Source organism: Podarcis raffonei, chromosome 18 (genome assembly GCF_027172205.1).
Source record: "Podarcis raffonei isolate rPodRaf1 chromosome 18, rPodRaf1.pri, whole genome shotgun sequence".
Classification (NCBI taxonomy): Eukaryota; Metazoa; Chordata; class Lepidosauria; order Squamata; family Lacertidae; genus Podarcis; species Podarcis raffonei.
The window spans coordinates 8,638,601-8,654,668 of NC_070619.1; positions in this window are offsets into that span (position 1 = coordinate 8,638,601).

Consider the following 16,068-nt stretch of genomic DNA (forward strand, 5'->3'; position numbering starts at 1 on the left):
CTCCAAAAATTAAGGGGAAATGTGTGTGCGTCTTGTGGAGTGAATGCAGGCTCCTTGGCTTCAGCGATAGCAACGCGAAGCCTCCTCAGCACAGAGGGAGCGCTCCCTCCGCGCTCCGGAGGCTACGCGTTGCTTTCGCTGAAGCCGGGAGAGCGAGAGGGGTCGGTGTGCACCGACCCCTCTCGCTCTCCAAGCTTCAGGGATAGCTGCCTGAAGCCTTTGGAGTGCAGCGGGACCTCGCGCTGTGCTCCGAAGGTTTCGGGTTCCTTTTGCTGAAGCCGGGAGAGCAAGACTCTTCTGGATTCAACAGAGAGGGAGAACTGCGCAGCGCCCCTTCAGCCAAGCGGGAGGAGAAATGGAAGGGGCTCCGTATCTCCTGCCGCTTCACTGAAGGGGCGCTGAGCAGAGAGGGGGAGAATTTTTTTCTTGTTCTCCCCCTCTAAAACAAGGTGCGTCCTATGGTCAGGTGCGTCCTATAGAGCGAAAAATACGGTACTTTTATTTTCAGTCTGCTTTGCATGGGATGGTTTCTCCCTTCCAACCTTTTGATGAAAATTCTGGCGGCTACTGTAGTGTACATGAAGATGTCCCTAAACTTTTTTGGGATTTCATTACCCATAATTCCTATCAGGAAGGCTTCGGGTTTTTTAGGGAAGGAACATTTGAAATTTTTGTTGAATTCCTTGTAAATCATTTCCCAAAATTGTCTAATCTTTTTACAGTTCCACCACATGTGGATGCATGGACCTTCTGCCTCCAGACACACTGCACTGGTTTGCACCACAGGGAGGTCACTTTGGGGCTGATCATGCAGTGTTTTGACTTCACACTCAGAGGCGCACGCCATTGTCTCCCGAGGTGGTTGGATGCCAGCATTGCTGCAGTTGCCTTGCCAAGGTAAGGTAAAGGACCCCTGGGCGGTCAAGTCCAGCCCAAGGCGACTATGGGGTTACGGCGCTCATCTCGCTTTCAGGCCAAGGGAGCCGGCGTATGTCTGCAGACAGCTTTATTGGGTCATGTGGCCAGCAGGACTAAACCGCTTCTGGCACATGACGGAAACCAGAGCGCAAGGAAACACCGTTTACCTTCCCACTGCAGTGGTACATATTTATCTACTCACTCTGGTGCGCTTTCGAACTGCTAGGTTGGCAGGAGCTGGGACAGAGCAATGGGAGCTCGCTCCATCGTGGGGATTCGAACCGCCGACCTTCTGATTGGCAAGCCTAGGAGGCTCAGTGGTTTAGACCACAGCGCCACCTGCTTGTCTAGCTCAGCATTGAAGGAGCGATTGCTGGTTACAGTGGAACCCAGGTAGACAAAATTGTCAACCACCTCAAACAATGATTAGAATAATATTCTAACATGCTGGTTGTACGACACTGTGTGGTCCTACATCTCTGCCATCCCAGAGGCAGGCAAGGGACTCACTCTGTGATGTGGAGCCTGTATGTAGTTTCGGGACCCATTTCCAGCAAAGGGTTCCAGTAGCATGTGATGTTTTTACCCCAGAAGCTGACACAGTATTCTAGCTTCAGGGTCCTTGGAGCCACTCCTGAGAAATACAAGGAGAGAAATGAAAAATAGAAACTTTTACTTATACTCCCCCCCCCCCCGCACACACACCTGGTACCCTCCAAATCATTCAATTCAAAGTGTTGGTGCTGACCTTTATCTCCCGCTTGGACTACTGCAATGCGCTCTACGTGGGGCTGCCTTTGAAGGTGAACCAGAAACTACAACTAATCCAGAACGCCGCAGTCAGACTGGTGACTGGGAGCAGCCACCGAGACCATATAACACCAAGACCTTGGCTCCCAGTACTTTTCCAGGCACAATTCAAAGTGTTGGTGCTGACCTTGAAAGCCCTAAACGGCCTCGGCCCAGTATCCCTGAAGGAGGGTCCCCATCTCCATCATTCAGCCCAGACACCGGGGTCCAGCTCTGAGGGCCTTCTGGCGGTTCCCTCCCTGCGAGAAGTGAGGTTACAGGGAACCAGGCAGAGGGCCTTCTCAGTGGTGGCGCCTGCCCTGTGAAACGCCCTCCCATCAAGTGTCAAGGAAATAAACAACTATCTGACTTTTAGAAGACATCTGAAGGCATCCCTGTTTAGGGAAGTTTTTAATGTCTGATGTTTTGTCGCTTTTTTGTTGTTATTATTAATATTCTGTTGGGAGCTGACCAGAGTGGTTGGGGAAACCCAGCCAGATGGGCAGGGTATAAATAAAGTATCCATTAATAATAATAATAATAATAATAATAATAATAATAATAATAATAATTATTATTATTATTATTATTATTATTATTATTATTATTACACTCCACGCAGTCACAGCAGTTCAGCCAATCCATGTCGGAGGATCTCTGCTTCACAGTTCAGTACTAAATTGTCGGGTGGGTGGGTTGGGATTCAAAGAAGGGAGAGTTTCCTTTTGCGGGATGTTATGTACTGAGTTTAATAGGATCCAAAATGCAGCAGTCTGACTGGTCCTAGAGCAATAGGATCCAGAATGCAGCAGTCTGATTGGTCCTAGAACAACAGGATCCAGAATGCAGCAGTCTGATTGGTCCTAGAACAATAGGATCCAGAATGCAGCAGTCTGATTGGTCCTAGAACAATAGGATCCAGAATGCAGCAGTCTGATTGGTCCTAGAACAATAGGATCCAGAATAGAGCAGTCTGATTGGTCCTAGAACAATAGGATCCAGAATGCAGCAGTCTGATTGGTCCTAGAACAATAGGATCCAGAATGCAGCAGTCTGATTGGTCCGCAGGAGCCACCCAATCCAGCTCCAGGTGGAAGTGAATCCGCAACCTGATTGGCCTACAGGTGAATCCCGGAACTAGCCAATCACATGGGGCCCATTGCGTAAATAATGTATATAAAGCAGACATTCTGGGGGAACTTCCATTCCTTGCTACCGTGAGCTGAATAAAGAGCAAGAAATCCACACTCGACTCCGAGTATATTTCACGGGACCAGCAAATAAATTCCCCCACCCACAAACAGGCAGGCGGTTGTACTTTGGTTCGACAAATTCTGTGATCCTAGGCATCGCAATTGCCTCGCTCCCTAGCAAGCCATCCAGATTAATGGGATAATGACCGCAAATTAACCTGGGAGTGTTTTTCTTTCGGAAACGGTGCCGTAGCGGTGATTAATAATAAACTGGAGAGGGCTGGGAGGTGATTCTGTGTTGTGTGTCGGCATAGGGAACAGATGGGAGGATTAGCAGGGGGGCGCTGGGGCTGGGGGGGGGACGACTCAAGAGCACCGGGCGATGGAGGTTGTAGCATCAAAGGCCGCTGCTTCCAGAGGTAAGATCGTGAGCAACAGGCTGGGAAGCCTGATCTGCTTGCTGCCAAACAATTTCATGCCACGAAGTGCATGCGTCTGGAGAACGAGCCGTCGCCAGGGCGAAAGCTGGATCTGCGAGTGAGGCCCTTCGCAAAGCACTTTAAAGAGTGTTTGTGTGGGGAGCTCTGACACTGCTAAAGGCATATAGGTAAAGGTAAAGGGACCCCTGACCATTAGGTCCAGTCGTGGCCGACTCTGGGGTTGCGGCGCTCATCTCGCTTTATTGGCCGAGGGAGCCGGCGTATAGCTTCTGGGTCATGTGGCCAGCAGGACTAAGCCGCTTCTGGCGAACCAGAGCAGCGGATGGAAACGCCGTTTACCTTCCCGCCGGAGCGGTACCTATTTATCTACTTGCACTTTGACGTGCTTTCAAACTGCTAGGTGGGCAGGAGCAGGGACCGAGCAACGGGAGCTCACCCCGTCACGGGGATTCGAACCGCTGACCTTCTGATCGGCAAGTCCTAGGCTCTGTGGTTTAACCCACAGCGTCACCCGCCTCCCCTAAAGGCATATGCAAGACCACATCCAGTCCAACCCCCTCCCTTTGTTTCAAAAGCCAAGCCACAGACTCCCTACTTTTGAAAACCAGGATATATCTATGGTAGTTTTAGTTAGTTTTAGACCACCAATTGGGAACCACTGTTCTAGATGAGGTTGCCTGAGTTGGTGAAGCTCATTTGATAGGTAAAGGTAAAGATACCCCCTGACCATTAGGTCCAGTTGTGGCCGACTCTGGGGTTGCAGCGCTCATCTCGCTTTATTGGCTGAGGGAGCCGGCGTACAGCTTCTGGGTCATGTGGCCAGCAGGACTAAGCCACTTCTGGCGAACCAGAGCAGCGCATGGAAACGCTGTCTACCTTCCCGCCGGAGTGCTGCAGCAAGAAACAGCATTTAGCACCATCAGTCCCGTATTGTAGAACGTTCTGCCAAATTCAGCAGGTCTTCCAACTTTTCAGTGCCCGATGAACACTTCTCAGGGGCTGCACTGTTTCTAAAGGAGCAAATGTGTCAAAAAGCAGAGACATCACCTTGCCAACAAAGGTCCGTATAGTTCAAGCTATGCTTTTCCCAGTAGTGATGTATGGAAGTGAGAGCTGGACCATAAAGAAGGCTGATCGCCGAAGAATGGATACTTTTGAATTCTGGTGCTGGAGGAGACTCTTGAGAGTCCCATGGACTGCAAGAAGTTCAAACCTCTCCATTCAGAAGGAAATCAGGCCTGAGTGCTCACTGGAAGGACAGATCCTGAAGCTGAGGCTCCTGCAGCCAATCAGAAGCCGTGCTTTGGCTTTTGAACGTTTTGGAAGTCGAAAGGACTTCCGGAACGAATTCCGTTCGACTTCCAAGGTACGACTGTAAATGTGATTGTTATCATCAACAATAATTATACGTCAGAGAAGTGCGGATTTCAAAGGAGAGCTGTGTTTCCTGTTCAGGAACTGGAGGGCTGATTTTGGTTCAGTTAAAAGCTCCAAACCAAACCAAATTCCCTCCTGTACCTGCCCGGGGAGTGGGGGAGCGTTGTACAGACTGAGCAAAGTTTTGATCCAATCTGTTTACTAGGCATTGAATTGCAGGCCTTTCCAACGTCGTTGCGGTAGATTTTGCCGCTGATTAATCTCCACACACACACACACACCTGCTTGCTCCCGGAAAACCACTCAGAAAGCCCCTTTCCTCTCTGGAGATGGGGTCTGACGGAGGCCCGTTCTCCCCAAAGATCTGGAGAGATTGCTGGCTGCTCTCCATCAATTTGCAACCATGGACACAATGTTCCCCTGGCTTTCAGGAAGCAAAACAGAGATGTACGCAACACGGAATGAGCGTGCCTTGGACAGGGACGGGGTCTGGAGAGCGGAGGCAGTGGGGGCCGCCCTCCCCACTCCCAGCAGCCCCACATCTGTGCCTACTGAGCGGGCAAAAGCGTATCGTTTTACACGGCCGGAGCAAAAAATAACCTTTCTAAAGCTGTCAACAAAGGCTGGGGGGCGGGGAGGAGACAGGTCTGAGGTGATGCCACAACCGTGAAGGCTCTTTTCTCGGAGACCTGTTTGCGCCTCCCCTGTGGTGCGGGACAGCGGCTTCCGGCTGAAAGCAATTTTCACCCTCCAGGCTCTGAGTTGGGGGGGACAGACACTGGCTTTCTCAGCCATCGGGGCTGCTTTGGGGGGCAGGAACATGGTCCCAAAGGAAGCATAGGCGAGATGGATGGCACATGTGGGGGGGGGTGTTTTGTAATCACCCAGGGAAAATTCAATCAAGGCAAAGCTCAATTTCCCCTCCTCCCGCGGTTTCGCTTGCAAAATGAACAGGAAGATTTGCAATGCAGACTTTCGGAAGCGAGAGCTGAACCAGCCGAAAAATGGATGCTTTTGAATTCTGGTGCTGGAGGAGACTCTTGAGAGTCCCATGGACTGCAAGAAGAACAAACCTCTCCATTCGGAAGGAAATCAGCCCTGAGTGCTCACTGGAAGGACAGATCCTGAAGCTGAAGCTCCAAGACTTTGGCCACCTCATGAGAAGAGAAGACTCCCTGGCAAAGACCCTGATGTTGGGAAAGATGGAGGGCACAAGGAGAAGGGGACGACAGAAGATGAGATGGTGGGACAGTGTTCTCGAAGCTACCAGCATGAGTTTGACCAAACTGCGGGAGGAGGCAGTGGAAGACAAGAGTGCCTGGCGTGCTCTGGTCCAGGGGGTCACGAAGAGTTGGACACGACTAAACAACTAAACAACAACAGCCTTTGCCAACCTGTTGGCAATGTTGTCGAACTACAACTCCCAGGCTGGCGCTGATGGGAGTCATAGTGCTACAACGACCGGAGGGCGCCAGTTGGCGAAGGCTGTGCTGAACGAGAGCGAGGACGTCAGCTTGAAATAATGGGCGGCTGTTAAAACCACAGGCTGACTTTTAGCCTCTATTTAAATGACGTTAATTTATATCCTGGCCTGGTAAACAGCGCCACCTGTCAGCAGCCGCCCAAACTGCAGCGTGATGTCCTGCTTCAGCGGTACCTATTTATCTACTTGCACTGGCCTGCTTTCAAACTGCTAGGTTGGGGACACAGGTGGCGCTGTTGGGACGTGTCCAAGGAAAGGGTGGCAATTGACAGGCCCCTAGCTGGCTCTAGCCCCCTGGCTGGCAGCCGGGCAAACGGAAGGACAGAGAGAGGCTGTGTAAAGCGTATTTAAAGGTAAAGGTAAAGGGACCCCTGACCATTAGGACCAGTCGTGACTGACTCTGGGGTTGCGGCGCTCATCTCGCTTTATTGGCCGAGGGAGCCGGCGTACAGCTTCCGGGTCATGTGGCCAGCAGGACTAAGCCGCTTCTGGCGAACCAAAGCAGTGCACAGAAACGCCATTTACCTTCCCGCCGGAGCGGTACCTATTTATCTACTTGCACTTTGATGTGCTTTCGAACTGCTAGGTTGGCAGGAGCAGGGACCGAGCAACGGGAGCTCACCCCGTCGCGGGGATTCGAACCACCGACCTTCTGATCGGCAAGTCCTAGGCTCTGTGGTTTAATTCTCAGCGTCACCCACGTCCCTTTTCCTATTCAGCATCAGGACAAACATGTCTGCTCCCCTTCGTGTCCAAAGGCTATACACAAACGGAGGTTCCCAGCAAGCTGTGCTGGAGAGTAAACAGGCATGTGACATACAGCAATAATGTCTGTTACTTTTAAGGTGGAACGGAGCATCAATATCCTAACAGGCGCTGTGGTCTAAACCACTGAGCCTCTTGGGCTTGCCGATCAGAAGATTGGTGGTTCGAATCCCTGCGATGGAGTGAGCTCCCGTTCCATTAGCAGTTCGAAAGCACACCAGTGCAAGTAGATAAATAGGTACCACTCCTGCGGGAAGATAAACGGCATTCTGTGCACTCTGGTTTCCATCACAGTGTCCTGTTGTGCCAGAAGCGGTTTAGTCATGCTGGCCACATGACCTGGAAAGCTGTCTGCGGACAAACGCCGGCTCCCTCGGCCTGAAAGCGAGATGAGCGCCGCAACCGCATAGTCGCCTTTGATTGGACTTAACCGTCCAATATGAAGGTGCAAGCATACAGTTGCATTGTCTCCATGGAAGATGGAGCAAGCTTGCTTTCTGCTGCTGCTCCCGAGGAGAGCACCTGAACCAATGGATCTGAATGACAAGAAAGGAATTTCTGACTAAACTATGTGATGGGTAAGAGAAGAAGAAGAAGAAGAGTTTGGATTTGATATCCCGCCTTTCACTCCCTTTAAGGAGTCTCCAAGCGGCTAACAATCTCCTTTCCCTTCCTCCTCCACAACAAACACTCTGTGAGGTGAGTGGGGCTGAGAGACTTCAGAGAAGTGTGACTGGCCCAAGGTCACCCAGCAGCTGCATGTGGAGGAGCGGAGATGCGAACCCGGTTCCCCAGATTATGAGACTACCGCTCTTAACCACTACACCACACTGGCTCAACAAAGAGCTGTTTGGCCGTGGAACAGACTCCCTTCATTGCAGGTTTTTAAGCAGAGGTTGGACGGCCATCTGCCATGGATGTTTCAGCTGAGATTCCTACATTGCAGCGGGTTGGACTAGATGACCCTCAGGTCCCTCTGAACTCAGGCAAGTCTACGATTCTCAGTTGCTTCAGATCTCTCGTCAAGCCATGTCCTTTTTTCCCAAGCTTTCCTTGACCCATAAAACCAGACCCTATTTTATCCTGCATCCCAGAATCCCAATTTCCATCACGTTTATACTAGAGCATGGGTAGGCAAACTAAGGCCCGGGGGCCGGATCCGGCCCAATCGCCTTCTCAATCCGGCCCGTGGACGGTCCGGGAATCAGTGTGTTTTTACATGAGTAGAATGTGTCCTTTTATTTAAAATAATAATAATAGTATTTATTATTTATACCCCGCCCATCTGATTGGGTTTCCCCAGCCACTCTGGGCGGCTTCCAACAGAACACTAAAATACAATAACCTATTAAACATTAAAAGCTTCCCTAAACAGGGCTGCCTTCAGATGTCTTCTAAAAGTTTGGTAGTTATTTTTCTCTTTGACATCTGGTGGGAGGGCGTTCCACAGGGCGGGCGCCACCACTGAGAAGGCCCTCTGCCTGGTTCCCTGTAACTTGGCTTCTCGCAATGAGGGAACCGCCAGAAGGTCCTCGGCGCTGGACCTCAGTGTCCAGGCAGAACAATGGAGGTGGAGATGCTCCTTCAGGTATTCTGGACCGAGGCCATTTAGGGCTTTAAAGGTCAGCACCAACACTTTGAATTGTGCTCAGAAACATCCTGGGAGCCAATGGAGGTCTTTCAGGACCGGTGTTATATGGTCTCAGCAGCCTCTCCCAGTCCCCAGTCTGGCTGCCGCATTCTGGATTAGTCGCAGTTTCCGGGTCACCTTCAAAGGCAGCCCCACGGAGAGCGCATTGCAGTAGTCCAAGCGGGAGATAACCAGAGCATGCACCACTCTGGCAAGACAGTCTGCGGGCAGGGAGGACCTCTGGATTATTTGTGGGGCATAGCATCTCTGAGTTATTTGTGGGGCATTGCAATTCGTTCATCCCCCCCCCAAAAAAAATATAGTCCGGCCCCCAACAAGGTCTGAGGGACAGTGGACTGCTCCCATGCTGAAAAAGTTTGCTGACCCCTGGACTGGAGCTTCATGTTCTGCTTTCGTTTCCATGGCACTGCCTTGTTGTTTTCCCCTTGCACAGTTCTCAGCGCTTTTCCTTTTTAAATATTATCCGGTTCATAAATACTCTAAATTAAAATAACAAACACAAAACTGCTTTGCAGCTCTGTTCTTACCTGAACAGGAGGCGGAGGTGAGGAAAATCAGTACACATCTCAGAATCAGCTGCATCCTGAAAGTCCCACCAGCTTTGGAGAGATGGCAATGGAGGGATTAACAAGAGCACCTTGTAGAATCATAGAGAAATGGAAGGGTCCCCCCAAAGGTCATTTAGACCAACCCCCTGAAATGTCAGGATCTATGTGTCTCAGCTGCACTTTAGTTGTTGTTGCCTGTTGGCAGAGCCTGAAGTTGCTTCGAAACGGAAAAGTGGAAGCATTGGAGAGGTTTATTATTGTCTCTGTATAATTTTTATTAAATTTTTCTGTTTCACAATTTAAAGTACAGTCATACCTTCGGTTACAGACGCTTCAGGTTGCGTTTTTTCGGGTTACGGACCTCCGAAAGCTGGAAGTACCAGAATGGGTTACTTCCGGGTTTGGGCGGTTGCGCATGCGCAGAAGCACTAAATCGGGCTTTGCGCATGCGCAGAAGTGCCAAATCGCAACCTGCGCGTGCACGGATCCGGGTTGCGAATGTGCATCCTGCACAGTTCACGTTCGCAACCCGAGTGTCCACTGTACTCATTTTTACATCCTTTAGATACCAATGGCTTCCCTTCTTCGTTCTCCATGGTTCATTTTTCCATATCATAAATCCCTGCGTATTTTACAGAAGCCATACCGTTCAGTATTCCATTATTACATCCATCAAAGCTCATTTACACTACAATGGTACCTCGGGTTACAGACGCTTCAGGTTACACACTCCGCTAACCCAGAAATAGTGCTTCAGGTTAAGAACTTTGCTTCAGGGTGAGAACAGAAATCGCGTGGCAGCAGCAGGAGGCCCCATTAGCTAAAGTGGTGCTTCAGGTTAAGAACAGTTTCAGGTTAAGAACGGACCTCCGGAACGAATTAAGTACTTAACCCAAACTACCACCGTATTGAATTTATCTTAACAGCATTTTCAGCTGTACACAGTCATTTCCTATATATTCATTAAACCTTTCCCAATCTTCTCTAAACGCATGTTCTTCTTGTTCTCTTATTCTATACATTACGTCTGCAAGCTGCACATATTCCGTCAACTTAAGTTGCTACTCTTCTTAAGTTGCTACTCCTTGCTCGTTTCCCATTTTGGGGCTAACCAAACGCAGTAAGTAAAGGTAAAGGGACCCCTGACCATTAGGTCCAGTCGTGGCCGACTCTGGGGTTGCGACGCTCATCTCGCTTTACTGGCTGAGGGAGCCGGTGTACAGCTTCCGGGTCATGTGGCCAGCAGGACTAAGCCGCTTCTGGTGAACCAGAGCAGCACACGGAAACGCCGTTTACCTTCCCGCCGGAGCGGTACCTATTTATATACTTGCACTTGATGTGCTTTCGAACTGCTAGGTTGGCAGGAGCAGGGACCGAGCAATGGGAGCTCACTCTGTTGTGGGGATTCGAACCGCCGACCTTCTGATCGGCAAGTCCTAGGCTCTGTGGTTTAAGCCACAGCGCCACCAAACGCAGTAGTGGAATACACAAACAACCTTTATTTATGAAAGGTTTATTATTGGAGCCAATCAGCCATGGCCTCCTTTTGGGTGGTTCAATCCATCCCGGATCCCACCACTGAAAAGGATCGAGGGCTCTTAAAAGACCGCAAGCTTGGCGCGAGTCAACAGTGTGATGCAGCAGCAAAAAAGGCTAAAGCTATTCTAGGCTGCATCCACAGAAATACAGTGTCCCAGCCAAGGGAAGTCGCAGTCTTGATCTAATCTACTTTGAATCAGACCACGCCTGGAATACTGTGTCCAGTTCTGGGCACCCCAATTTAAGAAGGATATTGACAAACTGGAAGGTGTGCAGAATTGGGCTACCAAAATGATGTTTCTCAGGTGGCTAGTCCTAGTTTTTATAACCCTGTACCTTTTTCCAGAAGGCAGAAGCTGAAAGAGATCGTTTCTGGGGTGCGCACTAGGTAAAGGTAAAGGGACTCCTGACCATTAGGTCCAGTCGCGGACGACTCTGAGGTTGCTGCGCTCATCTCGCTTTACTGGCCGAGGGAGCTGGCGTACAGCTTCCGGGTCATGTGGCCAGCAGGACTAAGCCGCTTCTGGCGAACCAGAGCAGTGCATGGAAACGCTGTTTACCTTCCCGCCGGAGCGGTACCTATTTATCTACTTGCACTTTGGCATGCTTTTGAACTGCTAGGATGGCAGGAGCAGGGACCGAGCAATGGGAGCTCACCCCGTGGCGGGGATTCGAACTGCCGACCTTCTGATTGGCAAGTCCTAGGCTCTGTGGTTTAACCCACAAGGGTGCGCACTATCCTGCGCTATCTCTGCAGCTTTCTTATGGCACCTGGAAGCATAGATTTGATGCAAGGTGGGAAGACTTCTTCCCACCACAAATCGGCCTCCACCGATCCTCTTTTAATGCCATCCAAGGTGGTGGCCCTGTGGCAGGGAGTTCCGCAGGCTAACCACTCGCCGCGTGGAGGACTTCCTCTTAACAACTGCGCTGGAAATCAGGTTCAGAACCGCCGCCCGCCCCAGATAATCGCCACACCTTGCAAAATGACGGAGAAGCATCGCTAAGAAACCAACTTTACGCACAGAACAGCTCACCTTTCGTATGCTCTTTGGCACAGCTGCCAGTGTGCTCTTGCGCCGTTTTCAACTTCCAGCCTGCTGCGTTGGGCTGTTGACTCCTCTTTTTCTTCCAAATGACGAGACTTTGCGGGGGGGGGGGAGCTGTTACCTGTGAGCCGCGAACCCTGCCGCTGGAGAAATCGCCCTTCCCCCGAAAAGAAAGAACAGATCGCGCTTATTTCCCTGGTCAAAGGAGGACCCTAAGAACCCTCCATGCCACGGCAAGAGAGTCTTTCTGCAAAAAATTCAGCAACCCTTGGGCGGTGGGGATAAATTCTGCACCTGTTACCCCTTTTCTGAGCATCTAAAAGTGGTCCCGGGTTAAAGGAAACCCAGCCCCCTCTCAAACTGAGCAAGAAAAATAAGGTTTTGCTTCCATTTAGGGGTTGTCTGTGGTTTTCTTTTCCTTTTCGCCCCCCTCCCGCAGCATCGCATCCCGGGATGAAGGCGACAGGTGAATGGATCGCATTCAGAAAGGTGCTTTTGTAAGATGCATGCTGAAGGGGCGTGGCCTGAGGCTCCGGGCCAATCAGAGGGGAGGAGGAGGAGCCCCTCCCCACAAAGTTCCTCTCTTCCTTACTATGTAAATTCATAGAATCATTGATGGTTGTTGTTTAGTCGTTTAGTCGTGTCCGACTCTTCGTGACCCCCTGGACCAGAGCACGCCAGGCCCTCCTGTCTTCCACTGCCTCCCGCAGTTTGGTCAAACTCATGCTGGTAGCTTCGAGAACACTGTCCCACCATCTCCTCCTCTGTCGTCCCCTTCTCCTTGCGCCCTCCATCTTTCCCAACATCAGGGTCTTTTTGAGGGAGTCTTCTCTTCTCATGAGGTGGCCAAAGTATTGGAGCCTCAGCTTCAGGATCTGTCCTTCCTGTGAGCACTCAGGGCTGATTTCCTTAAGAATGGAGAGGTTTGATCTTCTTGCAGTCCATGGGACTCTCAAGAGTCTCCTCCAGCACCAGAATTCAAAAGCATCAATTATCAGCCTTCTTTGTGGTCCAGCTCTCACTTCCATACATCACTACTGGGAAAACCATAGCTTTTACTATACAGACCTTTGTTGGCAAGGTGATGTCTCTGCATAGAATCATAGGAAAAGGTAAAGGGACCCCTGACCATTAGGTCCAGTCGTGACCGACTCTGGGGTTGTGGCGCTCATCTCGCTTTATTGGCCGAGGGAGCCGGCGTACAGCTTCTGGGTCATGTGGCCAGCAGGACTAAGCCGCTTCTGGCGAACCAGAGCAGCGCACGGAAACGCCGTTTACCTTCCCGCCGGAGCGGTACCTATTTATCTACTTGAACTTTTATGTGCTTTTGAACTGCTAGGTTGGCAGGAGCAGGGACCGAGCAACGGGAGCTCACCCCATCACGGGGATTCGAACCGCCGACCTTCTAATTGGCAAGTCCTAGGCTCTGTGATTTAACCCACAGCGCCACCCACAGAGGATGTTTATTTGTAGAAGGTGGCCTTCTGTGCAAAGGTAAAATTTGCATCGCTCTGCTCTCCACAGCGCCACTTTAACCCACAGCGCCACCTGCGTCCCTTTATATCATCAAAACACACTATTAAAAACAATTTAAAAGAACTTGCACCAGCTTACAGACTTAACTTATAGAATAAGAGAACAAAAAGAACACAACCTTTAGAGAACATTGGGAAACGTTTACTGAATACATGGGGGGAAATTGAGTGCACTTGAAAACGTTGGCAGCGTTCAACAATGTGGATAAATTTTAATGGATGTAATAATGGAATACTGGGTGGTTTAGTTTTTGTAAAATATGCAGGGATTTATGATATGTAAAGAGACATAGGTGGCGCTGTGGGTTAAACCACAGAGCCTAAGACTTGCCGATCAGAAGGTTGGCGGTTCGAATCCCTGCGACGACGGAGTGAGCTCCTGTTGCTCGGTCCCTGCTCCTGCCCACCTAGCAGTTCGAAACCACACCAGTGCAAGTAGATCAATAGGTACCGCTGCGGCGGGAAGGTAAACGGTGTTTCTGTGCGCTCTGGTTTCTGTCACGGTGTCCTGTTGCACCAGAAGCGGTTTAGTCCTGCTGGCCACATGACCCGGAAAGCTGTCTGTGGACAAACGCCGGCTCCCTCGGCCTGAAAGCGAGATGAGTGCTGCAACCCCATAGTCGCCTTTGACTGGACTTAACCATCCAGGGGTCCTTTACCTTTTTACCGTAAAGTGGTTTGATATGGCTTGAAATGTACAGCTCAGACAGGGCCTTTCAGGAATCTGTTCAGGGTACCAAAGAAAGCAGGATATACAGTGGTACCTCAGGTTAAGAACTTAATTCTTCTGGAGGTCCGCTCTTAACCTGAAACTGTTCTTAACCTGAGACACCACTTTAGCTAATGGGGCCTCCTGCTGCCGCTGTGCGATTTCTGTTCTCATCCTGAAGCAAAGTTCTTAACCCGAAGTACTATTTCTGGGTTAGCAGAATCTGTAACCTCAAGCGTCTGTAACCTGAGGTACCACTGTATTTTCCACTTAGTGCTGACTTACAGTAGCCAGAACTTTACCTGAGAGAGGGGTGTTTTTCTTCCTTTTCTGCGCAGAGGTTTTTTTTGTTAGTGTTGCCTTAGTTATATCTGCAAATGATTCACTGACAACGCAGACCTGGATGGACTTATAGTGACTCAAAGTGAAATCCTACAATGTACTTAACCTTAGCAACTTCCTCCAACACCGTGCGGGCAAAGATCTCCCCCCTACGCACCTTCCATTGAGAGGCACGAAGACAGCTTAGAATTGAGTGGTTTTAAAAAGCGTTTAGGGACGCGGGTGGCGCTGTGGGTTAAACCACAGAGCCTAGGGCTTGCCGATCAGAAGGTCGGCGGTTCGAATCCCTGCAATGACGGGGTGAGCTCCCGTTGCTCGGACCCAGCTCCTGCCAACCTAGCAGTTCGAAAGCACGTCAAAGTGCAAGTAGATAAATAGGTACCGCTCCGGCAGGAAGGTAAACGGCATTTCCATGCGCTGCTCTGGTTCGCCAGAAGCGGCTTGGTCCTGCTGGCCACATGACCCGGAAGCTGAACGCCCGCTCCCTCGGCCAATAAAGCGAGATGAGCGCCGCAACCCCAGAGTCAGGCACGACTGGACCTAATGGTCAGGGGTCCCTTTACCTTTAAAAAGCGTTTAAGCAAGCACTTTCACATCTTGGGGTGGGGTGGGAGATTGAAGAGGATGGCCCAGATGCCATTAATATAAAACTCGTGCCAGCTTAACAGACCCTCCAAGTGTTCCCATCTTCCAGGGGCGTCCCTGATTTAGAGAAGCCGTCCCATTTTCTGATTTGATCCTGAAATGTCCCACTTTTCCTTCTGAAAATGGTTTTTGACCAGTGTGCCGTGGCATCCTCGGGTGCCTTGAAGGATGGTCAGGGCTGCTGCAGGCAACACTGGCCCATGGCTGTCAACTTACAGATTTGAAAATAAGGGGCCAGCAGCCTCGCAAATAAGGGATCAGCAGTCAAAATAAGAGATTTTCCGGGCACAGGTATGTTCGACTTCTGAGCCCCTCCGAGCCAAAGGCAGAAAGCCCAGCCAGCTGCCAAATGAAGCCTCAAGCGGTGGATCCCACAGCGCAGCAACCCGGCAAAGGGGATGCAGCAAGGAAAACCACCGTCACCTCTCCGCTGGGAAGCGCTGAGCAAAGGCGAGTCCCCAGGCAACGCGGCCGACTTGATTGGCACAAGGCATGGAAGCTCCACCCCCCAGTCGTTCTTAGACTCCTTATTGGGTGAGCAACACAGCCAAGCAACACAGTTGGAGCCTCCCTCCTCCCTGGCCGGCAGGGAGGGAGGGAGAGGAGCTGCTTCCTTTGAAACCGGGAAATTTAAGGGTCAATAAGGGACAGCAGTGGGAAACGGTGCTGGGATAAGGGACTTTCCCGCCAAATAAGGGACCGTTGACAGCTATGCACTGGCTTCTGTCCCTCTTTCCTTCCCTCCCTCCTCTGATGCCCTCTGGCGTCTCTGCCTCCCAAAGGCTTGCACAGCTGTTTGTTGCAGCAGCCCCGGCTGCAAGCTCCCTGTACGAATGGCGCCTCTGGGGCTGGCCAGGGGGTGCTGGGTGCCAGGAGCTGAGGTGGCCTTGGAGTAATCACGCAAGCAAGTCTGTGGAGATCATGTTTTTGCCAGTTCCATCTTTGACCGTGTAATATCCTGACCGGCCCGCTCCTGTGACAGGTTGTGTGGGGAGTAGCTAAAGTCTCTGGGTGAAGCAGATCAGCGAGGGTTTCTGAACCCCGCCACCCATGAATGTCTTGCTCAACTTCAGCGTCCCTCACCT